General features: G+C 40.7%; 7 non-coding genes across 7 annotated transcripts; all 7 read right to left on the bottom strand.

The window, feature by feature from the left end:
• Positions 1-7075: 7075 nt before the first annotated feature.
• Positions 7076-7149, bottom strand: TRNAN-GUU (transfer RNA asparagine (anticodon GUU)). Its single transcript has one exon. It is a non-coding gene; the product is annotated as a tRNA-Asn (tRNA).
• A 5623-nt stretch (positions 7150-12772) lies between these two features.
• Positions 12773-12846, bottom strand: TRNAN-GUU (transfer RNA asparagine (anticodon GUU)). The gene has a single exon. It is a non-coding gene; the product is annotated as a tRNA-Asn (tRNA).
• Positions 12847-14690: 1844 nt separating this feature from the next.
• Positions 14691-14764, bottom strand: TRNAN-GUU (transfer RNA asparagine (anticodon GUU)). The gene has a single exon. It is a non-coding gene; the product is annotated as a tRNA-Asn (tRNA).
• Positions 14765-16402: 1638 nt separating this feature from the next.
• Positions 16403-16476, bottom strand: TRNAN-GUU (transfer RNA asparagine (anticodon GUU)). The gene has a single exon. It is a non-coding gene; the product is annotated as a tRNA-Asn (tRNA).
• An 886-nt stretch (positions 16477-17362) lies between these two features.
• Positions 17363-17436, bottom strand: TRNAN-GUU (transfer RNA asparagine (anticodon GUU)). Its single transcript has one exon. It is a non-coding gene; the product is annotated as a tRNA-Asn (tRNA).
• Positions 17437-20995: 3559 nt separating this feature from the next.
• On the bottom strand, positions 20996-21069 carry TRNAN-GUU (transfer RNA asparagine (anticodon GUU)). The gene has a single exon. It is a non-coding gene; the product is annotated as a tRNA-Asn (tRNA).
• An 886-nt stretch (positions 21070-21955) lies between these two features.
• On the bottom strand, positions 21956-22029 carry TRNAN-GUU (transfer RNA asparagine (anticodon GUU)). Its single transcript has one exon. It is a non-coding gene; the product is annotated as a tRNA-Asn (tRNA).
• Positions 22030-23556: the final 1527 nt, after the last annotated feature.

The raw sequence follows: 23556 nt of genomic DNA on the forward strand, positions 1-23556 counted from the left end.
ACACTGAAGAACCTCCATCCCTGAGCTCCTCTGCTTCAGGGGTCTTGAGGCATGGATTTTCTTTCCTTGGAAACATTTTCCCTTTCCACAGGAATGACACCTGCTCACTTGCTGAACATCACCTTATTGCATTTTCCGTTTCCTTACATACGGTCTGATCCTCTGTTCTCTGTGCTTTCTGTGCTCGATGGTTGGTGTCTGAATGATCCCACTGTCGCTGCCGCCAAATGTGAAGATACAGGGTTCTTCAATCACTCAGACACCGAGCAGATGAAACCAAAATATGGTTTATTTTTATCACAGCACACACATGTAGATGAAGACAGGAAAAAGATTCAAATGGTAGCATAAAAACATCCGGGTAGCAAAGTCCTTGTAGCATCACAGTCCAAATAACGAAACTATCACTTATTCCACACAGCAGTGATAGCAGATTAGTCCACACGATACCTAGACAGAGCATAACCTCTTAGTCCAGGACAGTCCATCAAATTCTCTCTCTGGCTTGTGTGCCAGTCATTTTAAAAACTTCTAAATTCCCACGCGTCTCCATACCATCAGTGGGCTTGCATTCAATCTCTATTGGTGGATTCAAGTCAGGTTTATCCCCCCTCCCAGGTACTTCTGCTGCCCCCCCCCCCCCTGCTGGGTCAGGCCCCAGAAAGTCTGGAAGGGGCCAGAGATATGCAGAGCAGTGTCAACACAAGATACAAAACACAGTCTGATTACATTATGTCCTGATTACCCCCTGTGAACATTTCCTGTTGATAGCAGGGGAATTGGATCACCCCCTGTGAAGATTGTCCCTCAGCTACCACCCTCCTGTGATAGCAGGAACAAAAGTATGGTAATTGGACATAACCTTTTGGTGAATTCTTTCCTGGGTATTTCCTGTCCGACCATATTTGCTTAACAGCATCTAATACTATGGTACACACAGATATGGGGGATAGAAACATCTGCAGTGAACAAGAGACCTAAAATGTACATTAATTACTGTGGAGTTCTATAGCCTAATACTATATGATCTGGAAATACACACAGACTTGGGGGATAGAAACATCTATGGAGAATAAGAGGGTACAGACGGACTAAAATAGTACATTAATTACTACACCTAATAAAATATCATAATTACAGTCTTACGGTCAGTTTGCTAACCTCACATTCCTTCCCCTACTATTTTAGTTCCTGTACCAAGTTGTTCTGGAACCAATAACAACCTGTAGTGGGATGCAGAGCAGAGAATCTGAGGTTTGGATCTACCACCTGAGTCCCACAGAGTGACATCATACCAAACCCATCTTGTAAAAGGCGGCTGGTTTGCAGAAGCAGCAAGGGCAATATCACAATATAAGTTATGCATGTTAACTAACAAGTGAGTTAGCAATCCCCCATCCTCAAATGTTGGGTACCCCCCCTCTGCAACATCGCAAACTTTCACACCGGGCACACCTATAGGGTGTGCTAATATTTTTGCCTCTGGCACAATGGGGCAGGGAGCAGTTTCCACCTCCCCCTCTTGCCCAAGGAACATCTGCCAAACGGCAGCCCAATATCGGAGCTCTGGCCCTGGCACTTCCGCCACTCTGTCACATCCTTCCTCCCTCAAACCCAAACTAGGGGCATGGCAATTTTCACTATAGCATTTGGTCTCAATGCCCAGGGCTGAGAAGGGACCCTCCATCAGGAACAATTCCGCTGGTGGCTGCAGGGCAAGCTGGTCCACGGCCAGTCCTACCCCCTCAAAAGCCTGGGTCTCACCTGCCGCTTCCTCTGCGCAGTCCTCAGTCTCCAGGATAACCACGTTCCCCAGCTGAATATGCTGGGCAGCCTGAAGCACGACATCATCTGCGACTGGTATGCTTGTGGCCTGGATGTTGTCATATACTCCTCTAACCACGGTGATCTCCTCCTGGACGCAGTCCTCATAGATCCCCTGGCAGCAGGTTAATAATTATGCATCTCCCACCTCAGCAAAAGGGAAGCTGTAGTGCAGCTCCTCCCGGGGTGCCTGGCTCAGAGGCCTCACTTCCTTCACGTTGGGGATAACCTCCCCCTGCAGAGAACACTGAGCAGCTTCCTCCCTAGGATGGGGGAGAAGCAGTTGCAAACGGTGCCTTTCATCACGCCCCCTGCGACACTGATCTTGCCATGCTGGGGTATCCAGGAGCCCGCGATCAATCGCCTCTTCCTCTGCCACCACGAAGCACTCCTCCAGACACTGCAAATGTTCCCACACACTCAACTGTGCACCGAAATGGAGGATCCATGCCCGATAATCAGCAAATGCATTTGTAGGATCTCCCTGATCGTGAAGGATCTGCTGAAGGATTACCCCGCGAGTGCAGGATTGGATGGGTATACCTCGCAGCTGACATTCTGCTATCAGCTCCTCCATACTCATTTCTTCAAGGGCAGTTAGGGGCCCCCCTGACAACGACCCTTCTCTTGCGGTAACAATTAATTCCGTGGCAGACCCCTCGGTTGTCTGCCCAGATTGCAGTAGCCCCCTTCTAGACCTTTCCTCTGGTTCTATCTGGGGCATCAATTTATTCTGGACTTGTCCTTCAGCCTCAGAATATTGTCCTCTTTGTAGCATCTGGGTAACTGTAGCAATCACTTCCTCTGTAAATTCTACAAACTCTGGCTCCCCCAGCAGATTCCACGAGGTGGCCTCACCTTTACAGTGCAGGAATGCATCCCCCAGGTAACACAACTTGTCCTGTATGCTGGATACTCTCCACCCGCTGATCATCTGCTGAGCTTCTTCCCAGTACTCCCAGATATACTGCATTTTTCTGACAATAAATAACAGATCCGGCTTCCCAGCCTGCCGATACACTGAAGAACCTCCATCCCTGAGCTCCTCTGCTTCAGGGGTCTTGAGGCATGGATTTTCTTTCCTTGGAAACATTTTCCCTTTCCACAGGAATGACACCTGCTCACTTGCTGAACATCACCTTATTGCATTTTCCGTTTCCTTACATACGGTCTGATCCTCTGTTCTCTGTGCTTTCTGTGCTTGATGGTTGGTGTCTGAATGATCCCACTGTCGCTGCCGCCAAATGTGAAGATACAGGGTTCTTCAATCACTCAGACACCGAGCAGATGAAACCAAAATATGGTTTATTTTTATCACAGCACACACATGTAGATGAAGACAGGAAAAAGATTCAAATGGTAGCATAAAAACATCCGGGTAGCAAAGTCCTTGTAGCATCACAGTCCAAATAACGAAACTATCACTTATTCCACACATCAGTGATAGCAGATAAGTCCACACGATACCTAGACAGAGCATAACCTCTTAGTCCAGGACAGTCCATCAAATTCTCTCTCTGGCTTGTGTGCCAGTCATTTTAAAAACTTCTAAATTCCCACGCGTCTCCATACCATCAGTGGGCTTGCACTCAATCTCTATTGGTATATTCAAGTCAGGTTTATCCCCCCTCCCAGGTACTGCTGCTGCCCCCCCCCCTGCTGGGTCAGGCCACAGAAAGTCTGGAAGGGGCCAGAGATATGCAGAGCAGTGTCAACACAAGATACAAAACACAGTCTGATTACATTATGTCCTGATTACCCCCTGTGAACATTTCCTGTTGATAGCAGGGGAATTGGATCACCCCCTGTGAAGATTGTCCCTCAGCTACCACCCTCCTGTGATAGCAGGAACAAAAATATGGTAATTGGACATAACCTTTTGGTGAATTCTTTCCTGGGTATTTCCTGTCCGACCATATTTGCTTAACAGCATCTAATACTATGGTACACACAGATATGGGGGATAGAAACATCTGCAGTGAACAAGAGACCTAAAATGTACATTAATTACTGTGGAGTTCTATAGCCTAATACTATATGATCTGGAAATACACACAGACTTGGGGGATAGAAACATCTATGGAGAATAAGAGGGTACAGACGGACTAAAATAGTACATTAATTACTACACCTAATAAAATATCATAATTACAGTCTTACGGTCAGTTTGCTAACCTCACATTCCTTCCCCTACTATTTTAGTTCCTGTACCAAGTTGTTCTGGAACCAATAACAACCTGTAGTGGGATGCAGAGCAGAGAATCTGAGGTTTGGATCTACCACCTGAGTCCCACAGAGTGACATCATACCAAACCCATCTTGTAAAAGGCGGCTGGTTTGCAGAAGCAGCAAGGGCAATATCACAATATAAGTTATGCATGTTAACTAACAAGTGAGTTAGCAATCCCCCATCCTCAAATGTTGGGTACCCCCCCTCTGCAACATCGCAAACTTTCACACCGGGCACACCTATAGGGTGTGCTAATATTTTTGCCTCTGGCACAATGGGGCAGGGAGCAGTTTCCACCTCCCCCTCTTGCCCAAGGAACATCTGCCAAACGGCAGCCCAATATCGGAGCTCTGGCCCTGGCACTTCCGCCACTCTGTCACATCCTTCCTCCCTCAAACCCAAACTAGGGGCATGGCAATTTTCACTATAGCATTTGGTCTCAATGCCCAGGGCTGAGAAGGGACCCTCCATCAGGAACAATTCCGCTGGTGGCTGCAGGGCAAGCTGGTCCACGGCCAGTCCTACCCCCTCAAAAGCCTGGGTCTCACCTGCCGCTTCCTCTGCGCAGTCCTCAGTCTCCAGGATAACCACGTTCCCCAGCTGAATATGCTGGGCAGCCTGAAGCACGACATCATCTGCGACTGGTATGCTTGTGGCCTGGATGTTGTCATATACTCCTCTAACCACGGTGATCTCCTCCTGGACGCAGTCCTCATAGATCCCCTGGCAGCAGGTTAATAATTATGCATCTCCCACCTCAGCAAAAGGGAAGCTGTAGTGCAGCTCCTCCCGGGGTGCCTGGCTCAGAGGCCTCACTTCCTTCACGTTGGGGATAACCTCCCCCTGCAGAGAACACTGAGCAGCTTCCTCCCTAGGATGGGGGAGAAGCAGTTGCAAACGGTGCCTTTCATCACGCCCCCTGCGACACTGATCTTGCCATGCTGGGGTATCCAGGAGCCCGCGATCAATCGCCTCTTCCTCTGCCACCACGAAGCACTCCTCCAGACACTGCAAATGTTCCCACACACTCAACTGTGCACCGAAATGGAGGATCCATGCCCGATAATCAGCAAATGCATTTGTAGGATCTCCCTGATCGTGAAGGATCTGCTGAAGGATTACCCCGCGAGTGCAGGATTGGATGGGTATACCTCGCAGCTGACATTCTGCTATCAGCTCCTCCATACTCATTTCTTCAAGGGCAGTTAGGGGCCCCCCTGACAACGACCCTTCTCTTGCGGTAACAATTAATTCCGTGGCAGACCCCTCGGTTGTCTGCCCAGATTGCAGTAGCCCCCTTCTAGACCTTTCCTCTGGTTCTATCTGGGGCATCAATTTATTCTGGACTTGTCCTTCAGCCTCAGAATATTGTCCTCTTTGTAGCATCTGGGTAACTGTAGCAATCACTTCCTCTGTAAATTCTACAAACTCTGGCTCCCCCAGCAGATTCCACGAGGTGGCCTCACCTTTACAGTGCAGGAATGCATCCCCCAGGTAACACAACTTGTCCTGTATGCTGGATACTCTCCACCCGCTGATCATCTGCTGAGCTTCTTCCCAGTACTCCCAGATATACTGCATTTTTCTGACAATAAATAACAGATCCGGCTTCCCAGCCTGCCGATACACTGAAGAACCTCCATCCCTGAGCTCCTCTGCTTCAGGGGTCTTGAGGCATGGATTTTCTTTCCTTGGAAACATTTTCCCTTTCCACAGGAATGACACCTGCTCACTTGCTGAACATCACCTTATTGCATTTTCCGTTTCCTTACATACGGTCTGATCCTCTGTTCTCTGTGCTTTCTGTGCTCGATGGTTGGTGTCTGAATGATCCCACTGTCGCTGCCGCCAAATGTGAAGATACGGGGTTCTTCAATCACTCAGACACCGAGCAGATGAAACCAAAATATGGTTTATTTTTATCACAGCACACACATGTAGATGAAGACAGGAAAAAGATTCAAATGGTAGCATAAAAACATCCGGGTAGCAAAGTCCTTGTAGCATCACAGTCCAAATAACGAAACTATCACTTATTCCACACAGCAGTGATAGCAGATAAGTCCACACGATACCTAGACAGAGCATAACCTCTTAGTCCAGGACAGTCCATCAAATTCTCTCTCTGGCTTGTGTGCCAGTCATTTTAAAAACTTCTAAATTCCCACGCGTCTCCATACCATCAGTGGGCTTGCACTCAATCTCTATTGGTGGATTCAAGTCAGGTTTATCCCCCCTCCCAGGTACTGCTGCTGCCCCCCCCCTGCTGGGTCAGGCCCCAGAAAGTCTGGAAGGGGCCAGAGATATGCAGAGCAGTGTCAACACAAGATACAAAACACAGTCTGATTACATTATGTCCTGATTACCCCCTGTGAACATTTCCTGTTGATAGCAGGGGAATTGGATCACCCCCTGTGAAGATTGTCCCTCAGCTACCACCCTCCTGTGATAGCAGGAACAAAAGTATGGTAATTGGACATAACCTTTTGGTGAATTCTTTCCTCGGTATTTCCTGTCCGACCATATTTGCTTAACAGCATCTAATACTATGGTACACACAGATATGGGGGATAGAAACATCTGCAGTGAACAAGAGACCTAAAATGTACATTAATTACTGTGGAGTTCTACAGCCTAATACTATATGATCTGGAAATACACACAGATTTGGGGGATAGAAACATCTATGGAGAATAAGAGGGTACAGACGGACTAAAATAGTACATTAATTACTACACCTAATAAAATATCATAATTACAGTCTTACGGTCAGTTTGCTAACCTCACAAGTACCATAAAAAAATTCCTAGACATAGATTTAATAGTCATTATTTTAAAGAGCTTTTGTAAGATTCTTTATCTACTGAAGAACAGAGGCGAAACATTGGTACTTTCTGATGAAGAGTGCAGCTTTCAGGAGCTTCTATGACTTAAGATCAGGAACACTATACCACAAGAGGTGATTTAATGTTTTAACTTGTCAACATCTAGTTCTCCAAAATGTGACCAAAAAGTCGATTACGTCCCTGGGTGGGATTGAACCACCACCCTCTCGGTTAACAGCCGAATGCGCTAACCGATTGCGCCACAGAGACCCCTCTAAAGTTGTATCAAATTAGTGATCTAAAAATGATTTATTGAAATATGTGTAAAAGGCCAACATCTGGAGATCTTTTGTAAAACTCTTCCTCCATTGAAGAACAAAAAAACAAATTGGTACTTTCTTGTCAAGAGGTAAGCTTTCAGGAGCTGAAGCTATTTATACGATTAGCAGAGTGGCGCAGTGGAAGCGTGCTGGGCCCATAACCCAGAGGTCGATAGATCGAAACCATCCTCTGCTATCTTTGTTTTTTTAAAATTATTTGTTGATTAAACCAATACAAAACTGAGATTAATATTTTGGCTCAGTTCTATCTTTTTTATTATGTTAAAAAAGAGATTTAGTAAAACTGTTCATCCATTAAAGAACAAAGAAACACATTGGTACAAACACTAAAATGTGCTTCAATGGTTTCCTAAAAACTTACGTAATTAACTACTTTTAAGAGGAATTGTATCAGAGAAGTCTAGATATACTGCATAACAAGAGGTGGTTTTATGTTTTAACTTGTCTACCTAAGGTTCTTCAAAATATGATCACACGGTCAAAAATATCCATGGGTGGGATTAAACCACAAACCTTTGAGATAGAAAACAAATGTGCTGACTGATTGTTCCAAGTCAACAAAATAAGACTAGATTCAAGTTAGTACTGTGAAGATACGGGGTTCTTCAATCACTCAGACACCGAGCAGATGAAACCAAAATATGGTTTATTTTTATCACAGCACACACATGTAGATGAAGACAGGAAAAAGATTCAAATGGTAGCATAAAAACATCCGGGTAGCAAAGTCCTTGTAGCATCACAGTCCAAATAACGAAACTATCACTTATTCCACACAGCAGTGATAGCAGATAAGTCCACACGATACCTAGACAGAGCATAACCTCTTAGTCCAGGACAGTCCATCAAATTCTCTCTCTGGCTTGTGTGCCAGTCATTTTAAAAACTTCTAAATTCCCACGCGTCTCCATACCATCAGTGGGCTTGCACTCAATCTCTATTGGTGGATTCAAGTCAGGTTTATCCCCCCTCCCAGGTACTGCTGCTGCCCCCCCCCCCCCCTGCTGGGTCAGGCCCCAGAAAGTCTGGAAGGGGCCAGAGATATGCAGAGCAGTGTCAACACAAGATACAAAACACAGTCTGATTACATTATGTCCTGATTACCCCCTGTGAACATTTCCTGTTGATAGCAGGGGAATTGGATCACCCCCTGTGAAGATTGTCCCTCAGCTACCACCCTCCTGTGATAGCAGGAACAAAAGTATGGTAATTGGACATAACCTTTTGGTGAATTCTTTCCTGGGTATTTCCTGTCCGACCATATTTGCTTAACAGCATCTAATACTATGGTACACACAGATATGGGGGATAGAAACATCTGCAGTGAACAAGAGACCTAAAATGTACATTAATTACTGTGGAGTTCTACAGCCTAATACTATATGATCTGGAAATACACACAGACTTGGGGGATAGAAACATCTATGGAGAATAAGAGGGTACAGACGGACTAAAATAGTACATTAATTACTACACCTAATAAAATATCATAATTACAGTCTTACGGTCAGTTTGCTAACCTCACATTCCTTCCCCTACTATTTTAGTTCCTGTACCAAGTTGTTCTGGAACCAATAACAACCTGTAGTGGGATGCAGAGAATCTGAGGTTTGGATCTACCACCTGAGTCCCACAGAGTGACATCATACCAAACCCATCTTGTAAAAGGCGGCTGGTTTGCAGAAGCAGCAAGGGCAATATCACAATATAAGTTATGCATGTTAACTAACAAGTGAGTTAGCAATCCCCCGTCCTCAAATGTGGGGTACCCCCCCTCTGCAACATCGTAAACTTTCACACCGGGCACACCTATAGGGTGTGCTAATATTTTTGCCTCTGGCACAATTGGGCAGGGAGCAGTTTCCACCTCCCCCTCTTGCCCAAGGAACATCTGCCAAACGGCAGCCCAATATCGGAGCTCTGGCCCTGGCACTTCCGCCACTCTGTCACATCCTTCCTCCCTCAAACCCAAACTAGGGGCATGGCAATTTTCACTATAGCATTTGGTCTCAATGCCCAGGGCTGAGAAGGGACCCTCCATCAGGAACAATTCCGCTGGTGGCTGCAGGGCAAGCTGGTCCACGGCCAGTCCTACCCCCTCAAAAGCCTGGGTCTCACCTGCCGCTTCCTCTGCGCAGTCCTCAGTCTCCAGGATAACCACGTTCCCCAGCTGAATATGCTGGGCAGCCTGAAGCACGACATCATCTGCGACTGGTATGCTTGTGGCCTGGATGTTGTCATATACTCCTCTAACCACGGTGATCTCCTCCTGGACGCAGTCCTCATAGATCCCCTGGCAGCAGGTTAATAATTCTGCATCTCCCACCTCAGAAAAAGGGAAGCTGTAGTGCAGCTCCTCCCGGGGTGCCTGGCTCAGAGGCCTCACTTCCTTCACGTTGGGGATAACCTCCCCCTGCAGAGAACACTGAGCAGCTTCCTCCCTAGGATGGGGGAGAAGCAGTTGCAAACGGTGCCTTTCATCACGCCCCCTGCGACACTGATCTTGCCATGCTGGGGTATCCAGGAGCCCGCGATCAATCGCCTCTTCCTCTGCCACCACGAAGCACTCCTCCAGACACTGCAATTGTTCCCACACACTCAACTGTGCACCGAAATGGAGGATCCATGCCCGATAATCAGCAAATGCATTTGTAGGATCTCCCTGATCGTGAAGGATCTGCTGAAGGATTTCCCCGCGAGTGCAGGATTGGATGGGTATACCTCGCAGCTGACATTCTGCTATCAGCTCCTCCATACTCATTTCTTCAAGGGCAGTTAGGGGCCCCCCTGACAACGACCCTTCTCTTGCGGTAACAATTAATTCCGTGGCAGACCCCTCGGTTGTCTGCCCAGATTGCAGTAGCCCCCTTCTAGACCTTTCCTCTGGTTCTATCTGGGGCATCAATTTATTCTGGACTTGTCCTTCAGCCTCAGAATATTGTCCTCTTTGTAGCATCTGGGTAACTGTAGCAATCACTTAATCGGTAAATTCTACAAACTCTGGCTCCCCCAGCAGATTCCACGAGGTGGCCTCACCTTTACAGTGCAGGAATGCATCCCCCAGGTAACACAACTTGTCCTGTATGCTGGATACTCTCCACCCGCTGATCATCTGCTGAGCTTCTTCCCAGTACTCCCAGATATACTGCATTTTTCTGACAATAAATAACAGATCCGGCTTCCCAGCCTGCCGATACACTGAAGAACCTCCATCCCTGAGCTCCTCTGCTTCAGGGGTCTTGAGGCATGGATTTTCTTTCCTTGGAAACATTTTCCCTTTCCACAGGAATGACACCTGCTCACTTGCTGAACATCACCTTATTGCATTTTCCGTTTCCTTACATACGGTCTGATCCTCTGTTCTCTGTGCTTTCTGTGCTCGATGGTTGGTGTCTGAATGATCCCACTGTCGCTGCCGCCAAATGTGAAGATACGGGGTTCTTCAATCACTCAGACACCGAGCAGATGAAACCAAAATATGGTTTATTTTTATCACAGCACACACATGTAGATGAAGACAGGAAAAAGATTCAAATGGTAGCATAAAAACATCCGGGTAGCAAAGTCCTTGTAGCATCACAGTCCAAATAATGAAACTATCACTTATTCCACACAGCAGTGATAGCAGATAAGTCCACACGATACCTAGACAGAGCATAACCTCTTAGTCCAGGACAGTCCATCAAATTCTCTCTCTGGCTTGTGTGCCAGTCATTTTAAAAACTTCTAAATTCCCACGCGTCTCCATACCATCAGTGGGCTTGCACTCAATCTCTATTGGTGGATTCAAGTCAGGTTTATCCCCCCTCCCCGGTACTTCTGCTGCCCCCCCCCCCTGCTGGGTCAGGCCCCAGAAAGTCTGGAAGGGGCCAGAGATATGCAGAGCAGTGTCAACACAAGATACAAAACACAGTCTGATTACATTATGTCCTGATTACCCCCTGTGAACATTTCCTGTTGATAGCAGGGGAATTGGATCACCCCCTGTGAAGATTGTCCCTCAGCTACCACCCTCCTGTGATAGCAGGAACAAAAGTATGGTAATTGGACATAACCTTTTGGTGAATTCTTTCCTGGGTATTTCCTGTCCGACCATATTTGCTTAACAGCATCTAATACTATGGTACACACAGATATGGGGGATAGAAACATCTGCAGTGAACAAGAGACCTAAAATGTACATTAATTACTGTGGAGTTCTACAGCCTAATACTATATGATCTGGAAATACACACAGATTTGGGGGATAGAAACATCTATGGAGAATAAGAGGGTACAGACGGACTAAAATAGTACATTAATTACTACACCTAATAAAATATCATAATTACAGACTTACGGTCAGTTTGCTAACCTCACAAGTACCATAAAAAAATTCCTAGACATAGATTTAATAGTCATTATTTTAAAGAGCTTTTGTAAGATTCTTTATCTACTGAAGAACAGAGGAGAAACATTGGTACTTTCTGATGAAGAGTGCAGCTTTCAGGAGCTTCTGTGACTTAAGATCAGGAACACTATACCACAAGAGGTGATTTAATGTTTTAACTTGTCAACATCTAGTTCTCCAAAATGTGACCAAAAAGTCGATTACGTCCCGGGGTGGGATTGAACCACCAACCTTTCGGTTAACAGCCGAACGCGCTAACCGATTGCGCCACAGAGACCCCTCTAAAGTTGTATCAAATTAGTGATCTAAAAATGATTTACTGAAATATGTGTAAAATGCCAACATCTGGAGATCTTTTGTAAAACTCTTCCTCCGTTGAAGAACAAAAAAACAAATTGGTACTTTCTTGTCAAGAGGTAAGCTTTCAGGAGTTGAAGCTGTTTATATGATTAGCAGAGTGGTGCAGCGGAAGCGTGCTGGGCCCATAACCCAGCGGTCTATGGATCGAAACCATCCTCTGCTATCTTTGTTTTTTTATAATTATTTGTTGATTAAACCAATACAAAACTGAGATTAATATTTTGGCTCAGTTCTATCTTTTTTATTATGTTAAAAAAGAGATTTAGTAAAACTGTTCATCCATTAAAGAACAAAGAAACACATTGGTACAAACACTAAAATGTGCTTCAATGGTTTCCTAAAAACTTACCTAATTAACTACTTTTAAGAGGAATTGTATCAGAGAAGTCTAGATATACTGCATAACAAGAGGTGGTTTTATGTTTTAACTTGTCTACCTAAGGTTCTTCAAAATATGATCACAAGGTCAAAAATATCCCTGGGTGGGATTAAACCACAAACCTTTGAGATAGAAACCAAATGTGCTGACTGATTGTTCCAAGTCAACAAAATAAGACTAGATTCAAGTTAGTACCATAAAAAAATTCCTAGACATAGATTTAATAGTCATTATTTTAAAGAGCTTTTGTAAGATTTTTTATCTACTGAAGAACAGAGGAGAAACATTGGTACTTTCTGATGAAGAGTGAAGCTTTCAGGAGCTTCTGTGACTTAAGATCAGGAACACTATACCACAAGAGGTGATTTAATGTTTTAACTTGTCAACATCTAGTTCTCCAAAATGTGACCAAAAAGTTGATTACGTCCCTGGGTGGGATTGAACCACCAACCTTTCGGTTAACAGCCGAACGCGCTAACCGAATGCGCCACAGAGACCCCTCTAAAGTTGTTTCAAATTAGTGATCTAAAAATGATTTATTGAAATATGTGTAAAAGGCCAACATCTGGAGATCTTTTGTAAAAGTCTTCGTCCATTGAAGAACAAAAAAACAAATTGGTACTTTCTTGTCAAGAGGTAAGCTTTCAGGAGCTGAAGCTGTTTATATGTTTAGCAGAGTGGCGCAGCGGAAGCGTGCTGGGCCCATAACCCAGAGGTCGATGGATCGAAACCATCCTCTGCTATCTTTGTTTTTTTATAATTATTTGTTGATTAAACCAATACAAAACTGAGATTAATATTTTGGCTCAGTTCTATCTTTTTTATTATGTTAAAAAAGAGATTTAGTAAAACTGTTCATCCATTAAAGAACAAAGAAACACATTGGTACAAACACTAAAATGTGCTTCAATGGTTTCCTAAAAACTTACCTAATTAACTACTTTTAAGAGGAATTGTATCAGAGAAGTCTAGATATACTGCATAACAAGAGGTGGTTTTATGTTTTAACTTGTCTACCTAAGGTTCTTCAAAATATGATCACAAGGTCAAAAATATCCCTGGGTGGGATTAAACCACAAACCTTTGAGATAGAAACCAAATGTGCTGACTGATTGTTCCAAGTCAACAAAATAAGACTAGATTCAAGTTAGTACCATAAAAAAATTCCTAGACATAGATTTAATAGTCATTATTTTAAAGAGCTTTTGTAAGATTCTTTATCTACTGAAGAACAGAGGAGAAACATTGGTACTTTCTGATGAAGAGTGAAGCTTTCAGGAGCTTCTGTGACTTAAGATCAGGAACACTATACCACAAGAGGTGATTTAATGTTTTAACTTGTCAACATCTAGTTCTCCAAAATGTGACCAAAAAGTTGATTACGTCCCTGGGTGCGATTGAACCACCAACCTTTCGGTTAACAGCCGAACGCGCTAACTGATTGCGCCACAGAGACCCCTCTAAAGTTGTATCAAATTAGTGATCTAAAAATGATTTATTGAAATATGTGTAAAAGGCCAACATCTGGAGATCTTTTGTAAAACTCTTCCTCCATTGAAGAACAAAAAAACAAATTGGTACTTTCTTGTCAAGAGGTAAGCTTTCAGGAGCTGAAGCTGTTTATATGATTAGCAGAGTGGCGCAGCGGAAGCGTGCTGGGCCCATAACCCAGAGGTCGATGGATCGAAACCATCCTCTGCTATCTTTGTTTTTTTATAATTATTAGTTGATTAAACCAATACAAAACTGAGATTAATATTTTGGCTCAGTTCTATCTTTTTTATTATGTTAAAAAAGAGATTTAGTAAAACTGTTCATCCATTAAAGAACAAAGAAACACATTGGTACAAACACTAAAATGTGCTTCAATGGTTTCCTAAAAACTTACCTAATTAACTACTTTTAAGAGGAATTGTATCAGAGAAGTCTAGATATACTGCATAACAAGAGGTGGTTTTATGTTTTAACTTGTCTACCTAAGGTTCTTCAAAATATGATCACAAGGTCAAAAATATCCCTGGGTGGGATTAAACCACAAACCTTTGAGATAGAAACCAAATGTGCTGACTGATTGTTCCAAGTCAACAAAATAAGACTAGATTCAAGTTAGTACCATAAAAAAATTCCTAGACATAGATTTAATAGTCATTATTTTAAAGAGCTTTTGTAAGATTCTTTATCTACTGAAGAACAGAGGAGAAACATTGGTACTTTCTGATGAAGAGTGAAGCTTTCAGGAACTTCTGTGACTTAAGATCAGGAACACTATACCACAAGAGGTGATTTAATGTTTTAACTTGTCAACATCTAGTTTTCCAAAATGTGACCAAAAAGTTGATTACGTCCCTGGGTGGGATTGAACCACCAACCTTTCGGTTAACAGCCGAACACGCTAACCGATTGCGCCACAGAGACCCCTCTAAAGTTGTATCAAATTAGTGATCTAAAAATGATTTATTGAAATATGTGTAAAAGGCCAACATCTGGAGATCTTTTGTAAAACTCTTCCTCCATTGAAGAACAAAAAAACAAATAGTACTTTCTTGTCAAGAGGTAAGCTTTCAGGAGCTGAAGCTGTTTATATGATTAGCAGAGTGGCGCAGCGGAAGCGTGCTGGGCCCATAACCCAGAGGTCGATGGATCGAAACCATCCTCTGCTATCTTTGTTTTTTTATAATTATTTGTTGATTAAACCAATACAAAACTGAGATTAATATTTTGGCTCAGTTCTATCTTTTTTATTATGTTAAAAAAGAGATTTAGTAAAACTGTTCATCCATTAAAGAACAAAGAAACACATTGGTACAAACACTAAAATGTGCTTCAATGGTTTCCTAAAAACTTACCTAATTAACTACTTTTAAGAGGAATTGTATCAGAGAAGTCCAGATATACTGCATAACAAGAGGTGGTTTTATGTTTTAACTTGTCTACCTAAGGTTCTTCAAAATATGATCACACGGTCAAAAATATCCCTGGGTGGGATTAAACCACAAACCTTTGAGATAGAAACCAAATGTGCTGACTGTTTGTTCCAAGTCAACAAAATAAGACTAGATTCAAGTTAGTACCATAAAAAAATTCCTAGACATAGATTTAATAGTCATTATTTTAAAGAGCTTTTGTAAGATTCTTTATTTACTGAAGAACAGAGGAGAAACATTGGTACTTTCTGATGAAGAGTGAAGCTTTCAGGAGCTTCTGTGACTTAAGATCAGGAACACTATACCACAAGAGGTGATTTAATGTTTTAACTTGTCAACATCTAGTTCTCCAAAATGTGACCAAAAAGTTGATTACCTCCCTGGGTGGATTGAAGGAGCTGAAGCTGTTTATATGATTAGCAGAGTGGCGCAGCGGAAGCGTGCTGGGCCCATAACCCAGAGGTCGATGGATCGAAACCATCCTCTGCTATCTTTGTTTTTTTATAATTATTTGTTGATTAAACCAATACAAAACTGAGATTAATATTTTGGCTCAGTTCTATCTTTTTTATTATGTTAAAAAAGAGATTTAGTAAAACTGTTCATCCATTAAAGAACAAAGAAACACATTGGTACAAACACTAAAATGTGCTTCAATGGTTTCCTAAAAACTTACCTAATTAACTACTTTTAAGAGGAATTGTATCAGAGAAGTCTAGATATACTGCATAACAAGAGGTGGTTTTATGTTTTAACTTGTCTACCTAAGGTTCTTCAAAATATGATCACAAGGTCAAAAATATCCCTGGGTGGGATTAAACCACAAACCTTTGAGATAGAAACCAAATGTGCTGACTGTTTGTTCCAAGTCAACAAAATAAGACTAGATTCAAGTTAGTACCATAAAAAAATTCCTAGACATAGATTTAATAGTCATTATTTTAAAGAGCTTTTGTAAGATTCTTTATCTACTGAAGAACAGAGGAGAAACATTGGTACTTTCTGATGAAGACTGAAGCTTTCAGGAGCTTCTGTGACTTAAGATCAGGAACACTATACCACAAGAGGTGATTTAATGTTTTAACTTGTCAACATCTAGTTCTCCAAAATGTGACCAAAAAGTCAATTACGTCCCTGGGTGGGATTGAACCACCAACCTTTCGGTTAACAGCCGAACGCGCTAACCGATTGCGCCACAGAGACCCCTCTAAAGTTGTTTCAAATTAGTGATCTAAAAATGATTTATTGAAATATGTGTAAAAGGCCAACATCTGGAGATCTTTTGTAAAACTCTTCGTCCATTGAAGAACAAAAAAACAAATTGGTACTTTCTTGTCAAGAGGTAAGCTTTCAGGAGCTGAAGCTGTATATATGATTAGCAGAGTGGCACAGCGGTAGCGTGCTGGGCCCATAACCCAGAGGCCGATGGATCGAAACCATCCTCTGCTATCTTTGTTTTTTTTTATAATTATTTGTTGATTAAACCAATACAAAACTGAGATTAATATTTTGGCTCAGTTCTATCTTTTTTATTATGTTAAAAAAGAGATTTAGTAAAACTGTTCATCCATTAAAGAACAAAGAAACACATTGGTACAAACACTAAAATGTGCTTCAATGGTTTCCTAAAAACTTACCTAATTAACTACTTTTAAGAGGAATTGTATCAGAGAAGTCTAGATATACTGCATAACAAGAGGTGGTTTTATGTTTTAACTTGTCTACCTAAGGTTATTCAAAATATGATCACAAGGTCAAAAATATCCCTGGGTGGGATTAAACCACAAACCTTTGAGATAGAAACCAAATGTGCTGACTGATTGTTCCAAGTCAACAAAATAAGACTAGATTCAAGTTAGTACCATAAAAAAATTCCTAGACATAGATTTAATAGTCATTATTTTAAAGAGCTTTTGTAAGATTCTTTATCTACTGAAGAACAGAGGAGAAACATTGGTACTTTCTGATGAAGAGTGAAGCTTTCAGGAGCTTCTGTGACTTAAGATCAGGAACACTATACCACAAGAGGTGATTTAATGTTTTAACTTGTCAACATCTAGTTCTCCAAAATGTGACCAAACGTCGATTACGTCCCTGGGTGGGATTGAACCACCAACCTTTCGGTTAACAGCCGAACGCGCTAACCGATTGCGCCACAGAGACCCCTCTAAAGTTGTATCAAATTAGTGATCTAAAAATGATTTATTGAAATATGTGTAAAAGGCCAACATCTGGAGATCTTTTGTAAAACTCTTCCTCCATTGAAGAACAAAAAAACAAATTGGTACTTTCTTGTCAAGAGGTAAGCTTTCAGGAGCTGAAGCTGTATATATGATTAGCAGAGTGGCGCAGCGGAAGCGTGCTGGGCCCATAACCCAGAGGCCGATGGATCGAAACCATCCTCTGCTATCTTTGTTTTTTTTTATAATTATTTGTTGATTAAACCAATACAAAACTGAGATTAATATTTTGGCTCAGTTCTATCTTTTTTATTATGTTAAAAAAGAGATTTAGTAAAACTGTTCATCCATTAAAGAACAAAGAAACACATTGGTACAAACACTAAAATGTGCTTCAATGGTTTCCTAAAAACTTACCTAATTAACTACTTTTAAGAGGAATTGTATCAGAGAAGTCTAGATATACTGCATAACAAGAGGTGGTTTTATGTTTTAACTTGTCTACCTAAGGTTCTTCAAAATATGATCACAAGGTCAAAAATATCCCTGGGTGGGATTAAACCACAAACCTTTGAGATAGAAACCAAATGTGCTGACTGATTGTTCCAAGTCAACAAAATAAGACTAGATTCAAGTTAGTACCATAAAAAAATTCCTAGACATAGATTTAATAGTCATTATTTTAAAGAGCTTTTGTAAGATTCTTTATCTACTGAAGAACAGAGGAGAAACATTGGTACTTTCTGATGAAGAGTGAAGCTTTCAGGAGCTTCTGTGACTTAAGATCAGGAACACTATACCACAAGAGGTGATTTAATGTTTTAACTTGTCAACATCTAGTTCTCCAAAATGTGACCAAACGTCGATTACGTCCCTGGGTGGGATTGAACCACCAACCTTTCGGTTAACAGACGAACTCGCTAACCGATTGCGCCACAGAGACCCCTCTAAAGTTGTATCAAATTAGTGATCTAAAAATGATTTATTGAAATATGTGTAAAAGGCCAACATCTGGAGATCTTTTGTAAAACTCTTCCTCCATTGAAGAACAAAAAAACAAATTGGTACTTTCTTGTCAAGAGGTAAGCTTTCAGGAGCTGAAGCTGTATAGATGATTAGCAGAGTGGCGCAGCGGAAGCGTGCTGGGCCCATAACCCAGAGGCCGATGGATCGAAACCATCCTCTGCTATCTTTGTTTTTTTTTATAATTATTTGTTGATTAAACCAATACAAAACTGAGATTAATATTTTGGCTCAGTTCTATCTTTTTTATTATGTTAAAAAAGAGATTTAGTAAAACTGTTCATCCATTAAAGAACAAAGAAACACATTGGTACAAACACTAAAATGTGCTTCAATGGTTTCCTAAAAACTTACCTAATTAACTACTTTTAAGAGGAATTGTATCAGAGAAGTCTAGATATACTGCATAACAAGAGGTGGTTTTATGTTTTAACTTGTCTACCTAAGGTTCTTCAAAATATGATCACAAGGTCAAAAATATCCCTGGGTGGGATTAAACCACAAACCTTTGAGATAGAAACCAAATGTGCTGACTGATTGTTCCAAGTCAACAAAATAAGACTAGATTCAAGTTAGTACCATAAAAAAATTCCTAGACATAGATTTAATAGTCATTATTTTAAAGAGCTTTTGTAAGATTCTTTATCTACTGAAGAACAGAGGAGAAACATTGGTACTTTCTGATGAAGAGTGAAGCTTTCAGGAGCTTCTGTGACTTAAGATCAGGAACACTATACCACAAGAGGTGATTTAATGTTTTAACTTGTCAACATCTAGTTCTCCAAAATGTGACCAAAAAGTTGATTACGTCGCTGGGTGGGATTGAACCACCAACCTTTCGGTTAACAGCCGAACGCGCTAACCGATTGCGCCACAGAGACCCCTCTAAAGTTGTATCAAATTAGTGATCTAAAAATGATTTATTGAAATATGTGTAAAAGGCCAACATCTGGAGATCTTTTGTAAAACTCTTCCTCCATTGAAGAACAAAAAAACAAATAGTACTTTCTTGTCAAGAGGTAAGCTTTCAGGAGCTGAAGCTGTTTATATGATTAGCAGAGTGGCGCAGCGGAAGCGTGCTGGGCCCATAACCCAGAGGTCGATGGATCGAAACCATCTTCTGCTATCTTTGTTTTTTTATAATTATTTGTTGATTAAACCAATACAAAACTGAGATTAATATTTTGGCTCAGTTCTATCTTTTTTATTATGTTAAAAAAGAGATTTAGTAAAACTGTTCATCCATTAAAGAACAAAGAAACACATTGGTACAAACACTAAAATGTGCTTCAATGGTTTCCTAAAAACTTACCTAATTAACTACTTTTAAGAGGAATTGTATCAGAGAAGTCCAGATATACTGCATAACAAGAGGTGGTTTTATGTTTTAACTTGTCTACCTAAGGTTCTTCAAAATATGATCACACGGTCAAAAATATCCCTGGGTGGGATTAAACCACAAACCTTTGAGATAGAAACCAAATGTGCTGACTGTTTGTTCCAAGTCAACAAAATAAGACTAGATTCAAGTTAGTACCATAAAAAAATTCCTAGACATAGATTTAATAGTCATTATTTTAAAGAGCTTTTGTAAGATTCTTTATTTACTGAAGAACAGAGGAGAAACATTGGTACTTTCTGATGAAGAGTGAAGCTTTCAGGAGCTTCTGTGACTTAAGATCAGGAACACTATACCACAAGAGGTGATTTAATGTTTTAACTTGTCAACATCTAGTTCTCCAAAATGTGACCAAAAAGTTGATTACCTCCCTGGGTGGATTGAAGGAGCTGAAGCTGTTTATATGATTAGCAGAGTGGCGCAGCGGAAGCGTGCTGGGCCCATAACCCAGAGGTCGATGGATCGAAACCATCCTCTGCTATCTTTGTTTTTTTATAATTATTTGTTGATTAAACCAATACAAAACTGAGATTAATATTTTGGCTCAGTTCTATCTTTTTTATTATGTTAAAAAAGAGATTTAGTAAAACTGTTCATCCATTAAAGAACAAAGAAACACATTGGTACAAACACTAAAATGTGCTTCAATGGTTTCCTAAAAACTTACCTAATTAACTACTTTTAAGAGGAATTGTATCAGAGAAGTCTAGATATACTGCATAACAAGAGGTGGTTTTATGTTTTAACTTGTCTACCTAAGGTTCTTCAAAATATGATCACAAGGTCAAAAATATCCCTGGGTGGGATTAAACCACAAACCTTTGAGATAGAAACCAAATGTGCTGACTGTTTGTTCCAAGTCAACAAAATAAGACTAGATTCAAGTTAGTACCATAAAAAAATTCCTAGACATAGATTTAATAGTCATTATTTTAAAGAGCTTTTGTAAGATTCTTTATCTACTGAAGAACAGAGGAGAAACATTGGTACTTTCTGATGAAGACTGAAGCTTTCAGGAGCTTCTGTGACTTAAGATCAGGAACACTATACCACAAGAGGTGATTTAATGTTTTAACTTGTCAACATCTAGTTCTCCAAAATGTGACCAAAAAGTCAATTACGTCCCTGGGTGGGATTGAACCACCAACCTTTCGGTTAACAGCCGAACGCGCTAACCGATTGCGCCACAGAGACCCCTCTAAAGTTGTTTCAAATTAGTGATCTAAAAATGATTTATTGAAATATGTGTAAAAGGCCAACATCTGGAGATCTTTTGTAAAACTCTTCGTCCATTGAAGAACAAAAAAACAAATTGGTACTTTCTTGTCAAGAGGTAAGCTTTCAGGAGCTGAAGCTGTATATATGATTAGCAGAGTGGCACAGCGGTAGCGTGCTGGGCCCATAACCCAGAGGCCGATGGATCGAAACCATCCTCTGCTATCTTTGTTTTTTTTTATAATTATTTGTTGATTAAACCAATACAAAACTGAGATTAATATTTTGGCTCAGTTCTATCTTTTTTATTATGTTAAAAAAGAGATTTAGTAAAACTGTTCATCCATTAAAGAACAAAGAAACACATTGGTACAAACACTAAAATGTGCTTCAATGGTTTCCTAAAAACTTACCTAATTAACTACTTTTAAGAGGAATTGTATCAGAGAAGTCTAGATATACTGCATAACAAGAGGTGGTTTTATGTTTTAACTTGTCTACCTAAGGTTATTCAAAATATGATCACAAGGTCAAAAATATCCCTGGGTGGGATTAAACCACAAACCTTTGAGATAGAAACCAAATGTGCTGACTGATTGTTCCAAGTCAACAAAATAAGACTAGATTCATGTTAGTACCATAAAAAAATTCCTAGACATAGATTTAATAGTCATTATTTTAAAGAGCTTTTGTAAGATTCTTTATCTACTGAAGAACAGAGGAGAAACATTGGTACTTTCTGATGAAGAGTGAAGCTTTCAGGAGCTTCTGTGACTTAAGATCAGGAACACTATACCACAAGAGGTGATTTAATGTTTTAACTTGTCAACATCTAGTTCTCCAAAATGTGACCAAACGTCGATTACGTCCCTGGGTGGGATTGAACCACCAACCTTTCGGTTAACAGCCGAACGCGCTAACCGATTGCGCCACAGAGACCCCTCTAAAGTTGTATCAAATTAGTGATCTAAAAATGATTTATTGAAATATGTGTAAAAGGCCAACATCTGGAGATCTTTTGTAAAACTCTTCCTCCATTGAAGAACAAAAAAACAAATTGGTACTTTCTTGTCAAGAGGTAAGCTTTCAGGAGCTGAAGCTGTATATATGATTAGCAGAGTGGCGCAGCGGAAGCGTGCTGGGCCCATAACCCAGAGGCCGATGGATCGAAACCATCCTCTGCTATCTTTGTTTTTTTTTATAATTATTTGTTGATTAAACCAATACAAAACTGAGATTAATATTTTGGCTCAGTTCTATCTTTTTTATTATGTTAAAAAAGAGATTTAGTAAAACTGTTCATCCATTAAAGAACAAAGAAACACATTGGTACAAACACTAAAATGTGCTTCAATGGTTTCCTAAAAACTTACCTAATTAACTACTTTTAAGAGGAATTGTATCAGAGAAGTCTAGATATACTGCATAACAAGAGGTGGTTTTATGTTTTAACTTGTCTACCTAAGGTTCTTCAAAATATGATCACAAGGTCAAAAATATCCCTGGGTGGGATTAAACCACAAACCTTTGAGATAGAAACCAAATGTGCTGACTGATTGTTCCAAGTCAACAAAATAAGACTAGATTCAAGTTAGTACCATAAAAAAATTCCTAGACATAGATTTAATAGTCATTATTTTAAAGAGCTTTTGTAAGATTCTTTATCTACTGAAGAACAGAGGAGAAACATTGGTACTTTCTGATGAAGAGTGAAGCTTTCAGGAGCTTCTGTGACTTAAGATCAGGAACACTATACCACAAGAGGTGATTTAATGTTTTAACTTGTCAACATCTAGTTCTCCAAAATGTGACCAAACGTCGATTACGTCCCTGGGTGGGATTGAACCACCAACCTTTCGGTTAACAGACGAACTCGCTAACCGATTGCGCCACAGAGACCCCTCTAAAGTTGTATCAAATTAGTGATCTAAAAATGATTTATTGAAATATGTGTAAAAGGCCAACATCTGGAGATCTTTTGTAAAACTCTTCCTCCATTGAAGAACAAAAAAACAAATTGGTACTTTCTTGTCAAGAGGTAAGCTTTAAAGAGCTGAAGCTGTATATATGATTAGCAGAGTGGCGCAGCGGAAGCGTGCTGGGCCCATAACCCAGAGGCCGATGGATCGAAACCATCCTCTGCTATCTTTGTTTTTTTTTATAATTATTTGTTGATTAAACCAATACAAAACTGAGATTAATATTTTGGCTCAGTTCTATCTTTTTTATTATGTTAAAAAAGAGATTTAGTAAAACTGTTCATCCATTAAAGAACAAAGAAACACATTGGTACAAACACTAAAATGTGCTTCAATGGTTTCCTAAAAACTTACCTAATTAACTACTTTTAAGAGGAATTGTATCAGAGAAGTCTAGATATACTGCATAACAAGAGGTGGTTTTATGTTTTAACTTGTCTACCTAAGGTTCTTCAAAATATGATCACAAGGTCAAAAATATCCCTGG

Source organism: Crinia signifera, chromosome 3 (assembly GCF_055691185.1).
Source record: "Crinia signifera chromosome 3, ASM5569118v1, whole genome shotgun sequence".
Classification (NCBI taxonomy): domain Eukaryota; kingdom Metazoa; phylum Chordata; class Amphibia; order Anura; family Myobatrachidae; genus Crinia; species Crinia signifera.